The sequence below is a fragment of the Sinohyriopsis cumingii genome, chromosome 10, assembly GCF_028554795.1.
Source record: "Sinohyriopsis cumingii isolate HCF-2022 chromosome 10, ASM2855479v2, whole genome shotgun sequence".
NCBI classification, from domain to species: Eukaryota; Metazoa; Mollusca; class Bivalvia; order Unionida; family Unionidae; genus Sinohyriopsis; species Sinohyriopsis cumingii.
Window position 1 is genome coordinate 110726492 of NC_142970.1, and position 14450 is coordinate 110740941.

Consider the following 14450-nt stretch of genomic DNA (forward strand, 5'->3'; position numbering starts at 1 on the left):
CATCCTTGTCTTTCTATATAAACTCTCCTCATCCATAGACTTGTATCTGTCCTATCAACAACAGTCCACTTGGACCGGACATACATGAGCATGTCCGTTCTGAACATCATTGTTGACACAAGGGTTGAAGATTGAACGTCGGTCCACATCTTGAGGCTCCGAGAAACAGGTGAATCAATGCACTGAACTGCGCTTATTTATAGGCAGAGATAGGATTGAAACGGATTGAGTTCATTCACCAATCCGAACACGCGTTAGAAAATTCAGTCAGCCCGCATCCAATCCGAAGAGAGCAGTCTGTGACGTCACGTAGTCTATATAGATTCGCTAGCGCTTTTGTGCAGTCAATCTATGCGACAGTGATTCAACATGACGGAAACTCAGAAAACGATCCAATGGGGTGCACAAGCAGGGGAGACCGCCCAAGGGAACCCGGACTTACTTTCAGAAGAGGTGAATTGGGATTTTGTGGATTTTCTTTCCTCGCAAGAATTTGTTCCGGAACCTTCGTTACCTTCTTCATTACCGCAAGTGGAGAATTTTAGACAGAGACAGAAAGAAGAATTGGAGAAATTTATACAACGACAAAAGGAAGCGGAACAGGCTTTTCTCCTACAGCAACAGCAACAAGAAGAAGAGGTAAGAAAAAAACAACAGCAACAACAGCAAGAAGAAGTAGCAGCAAAGAAACAAGAGGGTGAAAATCAAACGGTCACGGTACTGTTGGACATTTTAGCGGAGTTAAGAAGTCTGAAACAAATGTATCAGACTTCTTTATCACGACCGAAGAGAATACGACCTTCCCGAGCTAAACACGTCAACCCTGTGACTAAGCCTACCGTACCACCCTTAGTGATTTCAACCCAATCATTATCATCATCATCAACATTACGCAGTCCAGAAGTAGGCCTTGGCCGTGGCAAAGGCATAAGGCAGTTAAAGTTGATTGCTTAAACTCACCCTTTCACCATGAAGAAAAAAGGCCCTTTTCAGGGCCACCCACATTTCTCGAAAAGAAATACAATTTCAATTTGCCAATAACTCAAAAAAAATGAACCCCACCCATTTTACCCTTATAGTACGTGTCTGTGTATGAGTGCGTGAGTGTACGTTCTTATTTTAAAATCACAACTCAAAGACATTTACCTTATATCATTAATTTATTCTTTTATCCATTTTTTACAATCCAATTCACAATTCACAACACAACACTTTAATAAAAAGTTCATTGACTTCTTCTTTCTCCTTGTTTAGTCTCTCTGTTTTTTGAATTTCTTCACCGTCTTTTCCTCATTTTCTTCCCTTCTTCTTTTCTTCTTCTCCTGTTTCTTTGCCTCTTGTAAATAGAATTGTCGTTTTTCTTCCTCTTCTTCCTCTAAAGAATCCCTCTCTTCTTTCGAAGAATCCCTCTCTTCTTTCGAAGAATCCCTCTCTTCTTCTGAAGAATCCCTCTTTTCTTCTGACTCCTCTTGTTTCTTTTTTGGGCAATCTGGAGACCAATGTCCTTTTTCTTTACAATAATAACAGGTATCTTGACTTTTGTCTTTTTTAGTCCCTGTTTTTGTTCTTTTTTGACGGTCTGGACACTCTGAAGACCAATGCTCTTTCTTCTGACAGATATAGCAAGTATCTTGACTTTTATCTCTAAAGGAAGGAGAGTAGTCCGTAGGCTGGTCTGAAGAGAATTTTCTAATGACCCCTCGCAAAGCTCTGACGAAACGTTCCATCTGGTTAGTCTCTTCCATCGTTGTGCTCGGCTTGAGAGTGAAATGAATAGTGAAAGGACAAGACACACACCCTTTTATATACGCTGGTCTGCTATGACTATAAAGAAGCTCATGGTGTTTGAACTTGAGTCATTTAACTTTTTGCTTTCAAGATGAAACGATCTAATTCATTCGAGAAGAAAGAAGAAGAAAGTAAGAGGCAGAAACGTGATCTATCGCCTCGAACCAGGGCTGAAATCTTGGCACAAATTCATGCCAGTGATTTTGAAGAGGACATGAGTGAACCAGAATTTGAAACCTCTAAACCAATTTCACCACCCTTAGTCAACCCTGAAAAATACTATTCCATTCGAGAGACGGAAAAGCGTTCCTCTAGAAAATTTAGAACCACGGCTTACAAATACACGGTGAAGTTTAAAGATTTCAAGTCCGAAGTACCGTTAGAGAAAGCAGAAGGGTTCATCACCGGAGTGTGGGATTCTCTGCTCACTTCACTCAAGCGACAATGTCAACCCAAAGAAGACGATCGCTTGAGACTTTCCAGACAACACGACGGTTTGAAATCCCCTGTTTGGATCGAGTTTAGCACCCCTGCAGAATTGACCGCTTCCAAAGTCATGGACAAGATTCAACACGTGCAACAATCTAATGAACAGTTTGACATCACCGATGGAAAAGCCACATTGGACATGACCCACGTCTCTCCTCCTCAAGGGACCGGACGCAAAAAGATGTTATTGGTGAACGACCTTCGCAGCATTAAGCGTAGCCTTGTCCAAATTCACAATCCTCATGACCAGATGTGTTTAGCCCGTGCCATCGTGGTGGGACGAACCTATGTCAACAAGAACGACACGGCAGAATGGAAAAGAGACTGGGAGAACATTCGACAATCGGACCGAGCCAAACAACGAAGTGAAGCAGAACTCCTGTTACGACAAGCTGGCATGTCCAAAGACACACCCTGTGGCATTCCTGAGATGCAAAAATTGCAAGATGCCCTAGCTCCACGATACACTTTGAAAGTGCACCCTCAAGAAGTGCGCGGGTCTCTGTTGTTTCGAGGGCAAGATTTTAAGGACGGAAAATACATTCATGTTTATCATCACGATGACCATTTCGATACCATTACCAGTATCACCGGATTCCTGGGATACGGTTATTACTGTGAGAAATGTGACCATGGTTATAATAATCGAGAGCAACACAAGCATTGTGGATGGAAATGCTCAGGATGTTTGGCCTCTTCACCCTGTCTGAGCGAAGAACCAGTGCCTTGTTCGACTTGTCTGCGCACGTTTGTCAGCCCTACCTGTTACCAACAACATCTGAAAACGCAAGGTTCACAGCAGAAATGTGCTTGTCAACTGCTGAGATTGTGCCCTACGTGTGAACAAGTCATACGTACCAATAATACCAAGGCACACGTATGTTCAGGAAAGAAAAAATGTCACATTTGTCACCACATCGTGGACTTGGAACACCAATGTTACGTGCAAAAATACCAACCCCCACCAGAGAAAGAGGACGGTCACAAGAAGAAAGGCAATTTCATCTTTTTCGATTTCGAATGCATGCAAGAGACTGGCATTCACATTCCTAATTTCTGCGTGGCTCATCGAGCGTGCGAGAAGTGCATTCAAGAACCTATCTTCAGTCATTGCCCTCACTGCAGCAAGATTCCCGGAGGGCGTGAAAAAATCTTTCGAGGACCGAACACGTTAGCCGATTTTGCCCAATGGGTCTTAGACCCCGTCGACAAGACGTGGAGCCAAGAGGACATCGAACGTTACCGAGATTGTCATCGCCATGCCACAGTGATGGCTCACAATTTCTCCGGATACGATGGACAGTTTCTTTTGAGGCACTATACGGAACAAGGCACCGAGCGCCCTAAAGTGACTTTGAACGGAGCCAAAATCATTTTCATGCAAGTGGGACAAATGCAGTTTAAAGATTCGATGAGTTACTTGGCCATGCCTTTGAGCCGAATGCCTAAAACGTTTGGAATGACAGAAATGGCTAAAGGGTACTTTCCACACTTTTTCAATACGGAAGCCAATCAACACGCCGTTCTACCCCATTTACCTGAGGCTCACTATTACGACCCCGACAACATGCGTACCGAACAACGAGAAGCTTTCTACGCTTGGTACCAGGCTCACGCCTCGGACCCTTTCGACTTTCAGGAAGAAATGCTAAAGTATTGTCGTTCCGACGTGGACATTTTACGGCGTTGCTGTGGAAAATTTCGAGAACTGTTCATGGAACACGGAGGGGTCGATCCTTTGAAAGAAGCTTGCACCATTGCCAAAGCGTGTTCCTTAGTGTACCGCCAACGATTCATGCCTGAAAACACCGTGGCTGTCATCAGTCCTCAAACGACCCACTATGTCAAGCGTCAATACTCGGTCAAAGCCCTACGTTGGTTACATTACTTGTGCGACAAGGAAGACAAATGGATTCAGCATGCCCGCAACGGAGGAGGCGAAAAGACCATCGGAACGTATTCGGTCGATGGCTCGGACTTAGAAAACCCCAAGATCGTGTACGAGTTTAACGGTTGCTTATTTCACGGATGTCCCGTCTGCTACCCTGACCGTGACACTAAAAATCAGTTTTTACAACGGACCATGGAAGACTTGTACCAGGACACTTGTCAACGACGCCTAAAGTTAGAACAGCAAGGATACCAAGTGGTGGAAATGTGGGAACACGAGTACGATCACCGTTTGAAAACCGATCCCGAGTTTAAACGCCTCGTGGAAAGTTACCAGTTCATGGACCAGCTGAACCCGAGGGATAGTTTGTACGGAGGAAGGACCAATGCCACCTGTTTGCTGTACCAAGCCGACGAAGAGAAAGGACAAGAAATCAAATACTTGGACGTGTGTTCGCTGTATCCCTGCGTGTGCAAATATTGTCGCTTTCCTGTAGGGCACCCGCAATTGCTGACGGAACACATCGACCTGAAAAACATTCGACAATACGAAGGCTTGATCAAGTGCAAAGTTTTGCCTCCCACGAACCTATACCATCCCGTCTTACCTCACCATTGTCAAGGCAAACTGATGTTTCCCTTGTGCCGTACTTGTGCCGAAACGTGCAACCAGGACCAACCTTGCCATCATAGCCAGGAAGAACGGGCCTTGACGGGAACCTGGGTCAGCGTGGAATTGTTCAAAGCTCTGGACATGGGATACCAACTGTTAGAAGTGTACGAAATTTGCCACTTTCCCAAGACACAACAATACCACAAGGGTGACCCTACTCAGAAAGGCATTTTCGCCGACTACGTGGATGCCTTTTTGAAACTGAAGCAAGAAGCCAGCGGCTATCCTTCCTGGTGTCACACTCCCGAAGACCAAATACAATTCAAAGAGAAATACTACGAACAAGAAGGCATCTCTTTAGACCACATCGAGAAAAACGAAGGCAGGCGATCGTTTGCCAAAGTGATGTTAAATTGCTTGTGGGGTAAAATGGCACAACGACCGTGTTTACCCAAGACGGAATATTTGACAGAACCTTCCCGCTACTTCCAGATGATTCACGACAAAACCAAATACATGAAACACGTGGACGTCGTTCGAGAGAATTTGATCTTGGTCAATTACGAAGAAGATCTGGACTTTGTACAAGACGACCCTTTTGGAAATGTCATCATTGCGGCTTACGTGACAGCTCATGCTCGCTTAAAATTGTACGAAGCTTTAGAACTGTTAGGGGAACGTGTCTTGTACTTTGACACGGACAGTTGCATTTACATCCATCACCCGATTCAACATCACCCTGACATCGAAGGAGACCGTTTAGGAGCCTGGACAGACGAGCATCCCGACGACAAGATTCAAAGTTTCGTCAGTGGCGGTCCCAAAAATTACGGCTACGAATACCGGGACAAACAAGAAGTGCACACGACGTGCAAAGTGAAAGGACTGACTCTGAATCATCGTACCAGTCGAGTGGTCAACTTTGGGGTATTGAAAGAAGCCTTGCAATCGGGAGAGGATGGAAACTTTAAAGTGACCACCTATCAACCGAACAAGATTGTACGTTTACCCACTCACCACATCGTCAGTCGACCCTTGGAAAAAGTCTATCAAATTGTATACCAGAAGCGAGTGCGACTTCCCAATCACTTTACCTTACCGTACGGTCACGTTGGTATTGGTCTGTATATAAAAAGGAACCCTAGGCAAGATCGATAGTTCATTGGAACTACCAAGACCGAGCGAACAAGATGAATACTTTGAAAGAGACATCGTTCCAGTTTGGGGATTGTAAAAAAGTTGTATCTTCCTCTAGTGTGACTAATACTGGATGGATAAGACCCAGGCATTGCGACGGAAAATGTCCGGAAGGAAACTGCGATTGTCCATGTGGTTACCATTGTAATTGCGTAACGGAGTTTGCAGACTAGTGCGATTGTGAGCCTTGCGATGTGTACGATGCTGTACGTTGTGACCTGAGCGATGCCGTAAAGCATCATGGGAACTTTAGTGTCCCTACCCCTATCATGGAAAGCGATGCTGTGCGTGTCAAACCTGTGGGATGCGAAAGTAATGCCGCTCGTCCTCTTGGACATTTTACTGGGTTTCGTTTTAAAGGGGAATGTTCACCTTCACGTCTACCCCCCTACGGATGTCATCCAGCCCTGAGCAAACTCCTGCCCATGTCACTCAATCCTCATCGAAACGAACCTGTGAAAGACGAATATTCGTTCCCTGTGCGTTTGTCGGAATACTGCGACTTTGAAAATCGTCTTCAATCGTTCAAAGGAAAATGGCCTAAGTATCTGGGAGGACCGACCCCCGAAGAATTAGCCAGAGCCGGATTTTTCTACTTGGGCGAAGGAGATAAAGTCAAGTGCTTCAGTTGCGGTGTGTCACTTCACCACTGGGAACCGCAAGATTCGGCCTACGTAGAACATGCTCGATGGTCACCGAATTGTCATTACTTACCCTTAGTGGGACCGAGACATTGAAGTAACTTCTTACCATAATAATCTGTTCATGGATACTTTACAAGAGAACATTCGTGCTTTGCCTGTGGAGTTGAGAGAACGCATTTACCAAGAGCTGGTCAAAATACAAGTGAAACGTAAAGAACAATTGCATCCGTTACGTCACCGGTGTTTGACCCACTGGTACCTGAAGGCTATACAAGGACTGATTCAATTGAAAGTGTTCCATCGGACGGACATTGATCAACGATCCTCTAGTTTTAAAAAGGATTGGTTTGGTATGGACGATTCTATCTACTACATCACTGTAAACTTACTGCATCGAATTCCAGAGGAAGAGTTAACGAATTACCAACATCTTGAACACAATGTCAACTTAGTGAAAGAGGAAACTTCTGAACAAATTGTAATGTGTAGATTAGTGACTCAACGATTTAAATTCGACACTGAAGTAAAACCATGTTTGTGCAAAGAGTACATTTCTTGTGTCAGACCAAAGAGGATTTAGTATGACCTATTCATGGATACTTTGCTAGAGAACATTCGTGCTTTGCCTGTGGAGTTGAGAGAACGCATTTACCGAGAGCTGGTCAAAATACAAGTGAAACGTAAAGAACAATTGCATCCGTTACGTCACCAGATCTTTAACCACTGGTACCTGAATGGTATAAGAGAACTGATTCGTCAGAAATTGTTTCAATGGTCAGACCTTGTTCAATACTTCCAGGCCCCCGATGATTCACGTGTTGATCATTTTGGTTACTTCGAGATTCACCTAGAGCAACCCATTGAGGAAGACGAGGTAAAGGATTACCAACATATTTTCCGTGGAATCTACTTAGCGGAAGAGGAAACTTCTAATCGAACTCTGAAGTTTCGGTTACAGTATGCAAGATTTACATTCCCAACTGGAAAACGAACATCACTGGCTAGAAAGTACGTGTATTCTTTTCGAAACAAAGAGACTATAAAAACAGGCTGCTATGCCACGACTTATGTCGTATGTAATCCAACAGATTCCGTGGAAGGAACTCAATGACCATATTCAAACTGTGGATCATTACCATCAATTATTACAAGAACTGTATCCATTCAATTTGGGTCGACAAGTGGTGTGTGTCTTAGTGACTTGTTTTCTGGGATTTCGTTTACCAGCCGATTCTTTGTGGACTCTTTACGATCAGTACTTACCACCTCCATGGCCTTAAATGGTCACGAAAAACTCTTTTTGCTCAAAGCCTTACGGTTTCATCTGGATACTTCTCGACCTCAACAGGAAAAAAAGATTCGTCAACTTTTAGCTACCCAAGACGTGTATGACGATGTGTGTGTAGCTTGTGACTTACATCCCCATTGGACAGATGTCCGTGCCTGGAAAGAATGGGGTTTTGAGGCTTGGACCCAAGAAGTGGCCCAGTATGCACGAGAGTTGTTCAAGGAAAAATGTTACTTTTCAACCCGTGTTAGTGACGGTGCCAGAAGAACCCGTCACCCAGGACAGGACTGTCGTGGACAGGCCTGAAAGACCCTTTCTGGAGGACACTTGTGTGACCTTACCCCCTACTATAGAACTGGTTAGAACATTACCCAAAACATGTTGTTGTACAGACACTTGTGTTTATTCCACGTTCATAGTTATCATGTGCCTTTTATCCTTGTACTTAAGCCTTTGGCTTTTATGTATTTTTGTCTTTCGTATTCGTGTTTGAAAAAAAACATTCAATAAACGTGTTCTGAAAAAGTATATAAACTCTTGTCTTGTTTGTTTTTCGTGTCACAAGTGACATTTCTCACACCATGACTACCTCTGCTGTCTCTGCTCCCTCTTCCTCTACTGTCAAAGTCATCGACGAACACTTAGATCGTGCCAGTTGGGAGGCTTTGTATCTTCGCCATCCCTTTAACATGCTCATTGCTGGACCTAGCGGTTCAGGCAAAACCGAATTCGTCAAACGTTTGATCGAACATAAACATCATTTGATCGATCGACCCCCTCAACGAATCGTGTGGTGTTACAAAGAGTGGCAATCAGCGTACAGCCTCTTGCGAGAAAGTCTAGGCGATTCCATCGTGTTTGTGGAAGGCATTCCTAAAGAAGACGACGGCATCGTCTCTGACTCCCGTCAAACCCATTTGGTCATTTTCGACGACATGTTAGGAGAAGACGAAGAAGAAATTAAATTGTGGTTCACGCGCAAAGGGCATCACCGTAATGCCAGTGTCATTTACATCACCCAAAATTTGTTTCAACAAAGTAAAGCCCATCGCACCATCAGTCTCAATGCACATTACGTGGTCTTGTTTAAAAGCCCTCGAGATAAATCGCAAGTGTAAGTCTTAGCCAAACAGTTAGGAACGCCTTGGCTGACTCAGGCGTACGACGATGCCACTCAAACGCCACACGCCTATTTACTCGTCGATTTGAAACCTACCACTCCCGAGGATTTGCGATTTCGTACCCACTTGTTTCACCACTGGTGCCAAGACGGAGGGCCTGTCCTGTACACGTCTCCGTCCTCGACTTCATTTCACTCTCCATAAAAAAATCTATAAAAACCTCAGACCCTTTTTCGTCTGTCTCACTCTCAGTGCGAACATGACGTCCCTTCAGTCGCATCTTCCCGCCAAATTGATTCGTGCCTTGTATGGCATCAGTCGAGAAAAAGATCCACAAACACGAGCTCGTGTCTTAGAAGCTAGTCTCAAAGAGGTCTTACGATGGTTTACGGTGACGGCACGTCAATTACTCCAAGGAATCATTCAGATTCCTCATCAAACCAAACGCTTTTTCGATCGAAACAAAGTCGCTTTGGTCCAACTGGCCGATCCCCGCATCGACACTCAAACCAAAAAACAAATCATTTTGAAACCTGGAGGGAGCGGTACTCTAGGAGGGGTCATCATTCGCTCTCTCTTAAGATGGGATCCTAATGCCCCTAAAGTTATCCCCAAGACAAAAGTCCAACGAAGCCCCAAGAAGAAAAAGAAAAAGACCAGGTCCCCAAGAAGAATAACCTCTCCAGTGGCAGGACCCTCCTCTTACCAGACACCACCCCGGAAAAAGAAAAGAAGCCCCCAGAAAAAGAAACAGAGAAAAAGTCCTCAGAAAAAGAAAAGTCCACAGAAGAAAACTAGTCGCAAGAGAGGCACTTCGGCCATGGACGCAACCTTATACTCGCAAACCACGACCTGTCACAGCGGTGACTGCGTCTCCGACAGCCTCACGTTTGTCCACTTCTCCGTTGATGTCACCAGGAACTGAAGAGTACTTGGAGACGTTGATCACACCAAGAACTTCTCCGTTGATGACCCCAAGAAGAACTTCCCCAGTGGCAGGACCTTCCCATTTAGCGGCAGTGGCTGCTGCTCACAAAGTACCTTCTCCCAAAATCAAAGTCCATGAAAGATCGGGCATGTTACAAAGTTTACTGGATTTGTCCAAGCAAGAACTGGCTCGATTTAGTCCGTTGCGTACCCCTGCACGACGTGTCATGCCTGTCCTCAAACTGATACGACGTAAAGACAATCAGTGGCGACGCGTTCCAGTATAAAAAAGGCCTGTGACCGAGTAGGGTATCAGTGTTTTTTTGGTGCTCCTGAAGACTCAAAGATGTCACCCTCCAGAAAACCCCAAGGAAAGAAAAGGAAAGAACTGCCACCACGTTTAGCCAAACATGGGGACCTGTTATCTGTCCTGTCCAAAGCTTCTCCACCCCTACGAAAAAAACTCATTCAAACGGCCTCCAAAGAGGTCATCGATACCGTGTGCGAATGTTGTTTGAACGTTTTGAAAGGCACGATTCCTTTGTCCAAACACCAGAAACAATGCTTAAGCAAACATCGTCACGTTCTTCGCCAAATGGTTCGAAAGAAAATTCCCATTCGTCAAAAAAAGAAGATGTTAGTGCAACGTGGAGGCATTTTGCCTCTCTTGTTAGGCCCCATACTGAAAGGAGTCTTGGGAACCATGTTGGGAGGACTGGTGGGAGCAAGATAAGAAGGCCTTCGAAAGTCCCAAGATCTCAGAATCGACCCCTCACAACCCCATGGAAGGACGAAAACTAGCTTTAGTGCCTTACAAACGATGGATGGAATACCATCGGTGGCAAGAACAACGCACCCCGCATTTACCTCCCAATCCCAATTTGAGCGAGATGTCCCAGTTACAACACGAATTGCAGTCCTTGATGGATCGCCAAGATTTGTCCGAAACAGAAAAATCGCAAAAGTACGGTCAACTCTTGCAACGATTGCAACTCTTTCACTAGAAAGCTTTAGACGAAACAGCTCTACCCACTCTGAAAGATTTTAAGACCTTGATGAAAAGTTCAGCACCATCACCAGTACCAGTACCAGTACCAGTGGTCAAGACAGAAAAAGGAGAAGAAGAAGAAGAAGAAGGGTTTCAAACTCCACCAGAAAAAGTACGCAAGTTAACAACACCACCTACCTCCAGAATTGGATGGATTAAAAAGATGATGGCCACCCCTTCTTCATCACAAGAGAAAAAGAAAGTGAAGACAGAAGTGAAGAAAGAAGTGAAACAAGAACCGATATCCCCCGCTCAGACATCCTTCTCCTCTTCGACACCTATTGCTGGCGGCACACGCAAAGCATTGGAATCCAAGAAAATATCCCAAGAGAAAAAGAGTAGCCTCTTCCAAGAGTGGGTGCCTTATTAACACACAAACACAAAAAAAAAATGGAAAAAGTCTTAGCCAGCATTTACTACGATCCCTCGCATCCTGCAGGTTACGCAGGAGTTCAAAAATTGTATCGTGCTGCCAAAACGCGACTGAAAAGTCTCCGTTTACCTCAAGTGCAACGATGGTTACAAGAACAAGCTACCTACACTTTACACAAACCCATTCGACGCAAGTTTGCCAGAAGTCGCACCCGAGTGGAAGGCATCGATCATCAATGGCAAGCCGATTTAGCCGATGTCTCTCATTTGGCCAGCTACAATCGTGGCTACAAATATTTGTTTTGTGTCATCGACGTCTTTTCCAAATTTGCCTGGGTCGTGCCCTTGACTTCCAAATCGAGCAGCGAGTTAGTGCGAGCCTTACAACGGGTGTTGAAACAAAGCGGTCGTCACCATCTTCGATGGCAAACGGACAAAGGCACCGAATTTCTAAACCAAGCTTTCCAAAAAGAATTAAAGAAACGTGACATTCATTTTTTTACCACCGAGAATCCCGAAACCAAAGCCAGCATCGTGGAACGTTTTCAACGTACTTTGAAAGAACGCATGTGGAAATATTTTACGCATCACCACACTCTGAAGTACATCGACATCTTACCGCACCTGGTGCAAGCGTACAACCAATCTTACCATCGAAGCATCGGACGTGCCTCGCAAGACGTGACTCCCGACAACGAAGTGCTGGTGTTCGAGCGTCTGTTCGGTACGTCCCCGACGAGGGCTGTCCCCAAGAAAAGTGGAGAGTTGACCGTAGGAGATTGGGTGCGCATTGGCAAAACCAAACGCACTTTTGACAAAGGTTACTTACCTAACTGGACGACCGAACTGTTTCGCGTCACTGGACGAGTACATGGTCGTCATCCTGCCGTCTATAAATTGGAAGACATGAACGGAGAAGTGCTCAAAGGAACGTTTTATTTGCCCGAGTTACAACGTGTCACCAAAAAAGAAGACGACGTGTACGACATCGAAAGCATTCTCGAACGCAGAACCCGTAAAGTGGGCAAACGACGTGTCAAAGAAGTCAAAGTACGTTGGAAAGGATATCCACCCAGTTTCGATTCTTGGATCGACGCTTCGCAAGTCATCGACTATAAAAAGAAGAAGTGACCATCATGCCCTTTCACACAGCAGACGCAGCTACGTCGACCACTCCTTCTTCACCCAGTTCTTCTGTGCAAGATTTACAAAAACAACCCTTGTGGGTGTGGTGTGGAGAACGTGTGCCTAAAACGCAAATCGTCTTTTTCTGCCAAATCTTCGTGGTGTATTGTGTCATCGGGGCAGCCATCGCCAATTTGAGTTTGCAACAAGGAGACAAACAATTGTGGACCATTTTATTGAGCAGTTGCATCGGTTACCTGCTTCCCAATCCCTCCCTGAAATTCTCCTCGAACGGGAACGGGAACGTTGTGTCCAGTGCCAGTGCCAGTCACCACTCCAACCACAACCAGAACCCCATTTTGGGCGGAGACACGTCTCTGACGTCCAGTAATATCCCCTCGGACAGCCACAGAACTCTGGAATTATGAGTCACGAAAACCAACTTTACTTAACTTTACCCAGTGACAGTTCCATGGAGGTGTTTCCCCACAACACGTTGTGCTGTTACACAGCCAAATTACCTCAGGGCATCCCCTTAGATCACGAAGCCCATTGGGAAGTGGCTTTAGTAGAAATGATTCACCCTACACAAATCCAAAACATCACCGAAAAGCAAAACACTTTTGAAGTCGAAATCCTGAACCAACAATTACAAGACGCCATGACTGACATCGGGTTTTCAGGGATCACAAGACCAGCCAGCAATCCACCCTTCAGTATCTACACCTTGAAAATTCCAGCAGGGTTTTATTTTAGTGGCCAACATTTGGTGGACACCATTACTTCCAGGTTCGAGTTCGCCTTTGGCAAAGCTCTGAACAGAGTCAAAAAAAGTGTCACCCTGGAGTACCATAAAGTGGTTCGTCGCTTCCTGATGAAATTTCAGGATAACCAAACGTTGTCCATCAGTTTTAATCGTGACTTGTTTGATATTTTAGGTGGAGACACAAAAATGGCTCCAAATTTTAATCCGAAGATCAACAGCAATATGGAATTTTACAAGTTTTTTAAATTCCCTGTAGAACTGAACCAAGGACTGAATTTGATGTTCGTGTATTGCGATGTGGTGGAGTATAACGTGGTGGGACACACCTCCGTGCCATTACTGCGTGTCATTCCTTTCAAAGTGGATAGTACCACGACCAGTGACCAGGAAGGTGGAAACACTTACCACGTCCACCGCGAATTTGTACATCCTCACTATTTACCCGTCAGCAAGTCGTATTTGGACACGGTCAACATTGCTATAAAAGGAGATCTGGGACAAAATATTCCATTCACCAAAGGAAAAGTCACGGTGAAACTCCATTTTCGAAAACGCTTCTCTCACGACTCGTAAGTAAGTCATGTATCCAGTGTACCGAGGGGTAGCACGACAGCGAGGACACGGTTTAGGAGACATGTTAAAATCGGCCTTTCGTTCGGTGGCCCCGGTGTTGAAACCGATGGTGACACGCGGATTGCACGCTTTGAAAGATGCGGCACTGACGCAAGGCAAAGAATTTCTCCAAAATGTCATCATCGACAAACAAAACCCTAAAGAAGCCTTCATGAGGGCAGGCAAAAATGTCTTGCTGCAAACGGGCAAAGACATTTTGGGTCGACGAGACACACCTATGAATGCCCTGCACGCTACCGAGTCAGGCATTCAGCAAGGACAAGGCAGAAAGAGACGACGAAGAAAACACCCTTTCACCAGACTTCAAGCTAGAAAGGCCAAGAAAAGAAGAACCGTTCGAGACTTAGACGTTTTCGATTATTGAGAAAGAACAGAACAAAAAAATGATGCACCGAGAGTCTTGCGCTTGTTCCAAGACGGAACTGGATCTGTTTGCCATGCCACCCACCATGATGACCATGCAAGAATCCCAATGGGTGGAATTTCATCCCGTTTCCTCATTGGTCGATTCCGCTCCCATCGAGTTTGAAATCAAAGGACAGCCCGAAG

General features: G+C 45.1%; 1 protein-coding gene across 3 annotated transcripts in view; it reads left to right on the top strand.

Moving 5' to 3' along the window:
- The window catches only part of LOC149791020 (uncharacterized), a 130971-nt gene that overhangs the window by 36580 nt on the left and 79941 nt on the right, over positions 1–14450 (top strand). The gene's annotated exons all lie outside the window — the stretch shown is intronic.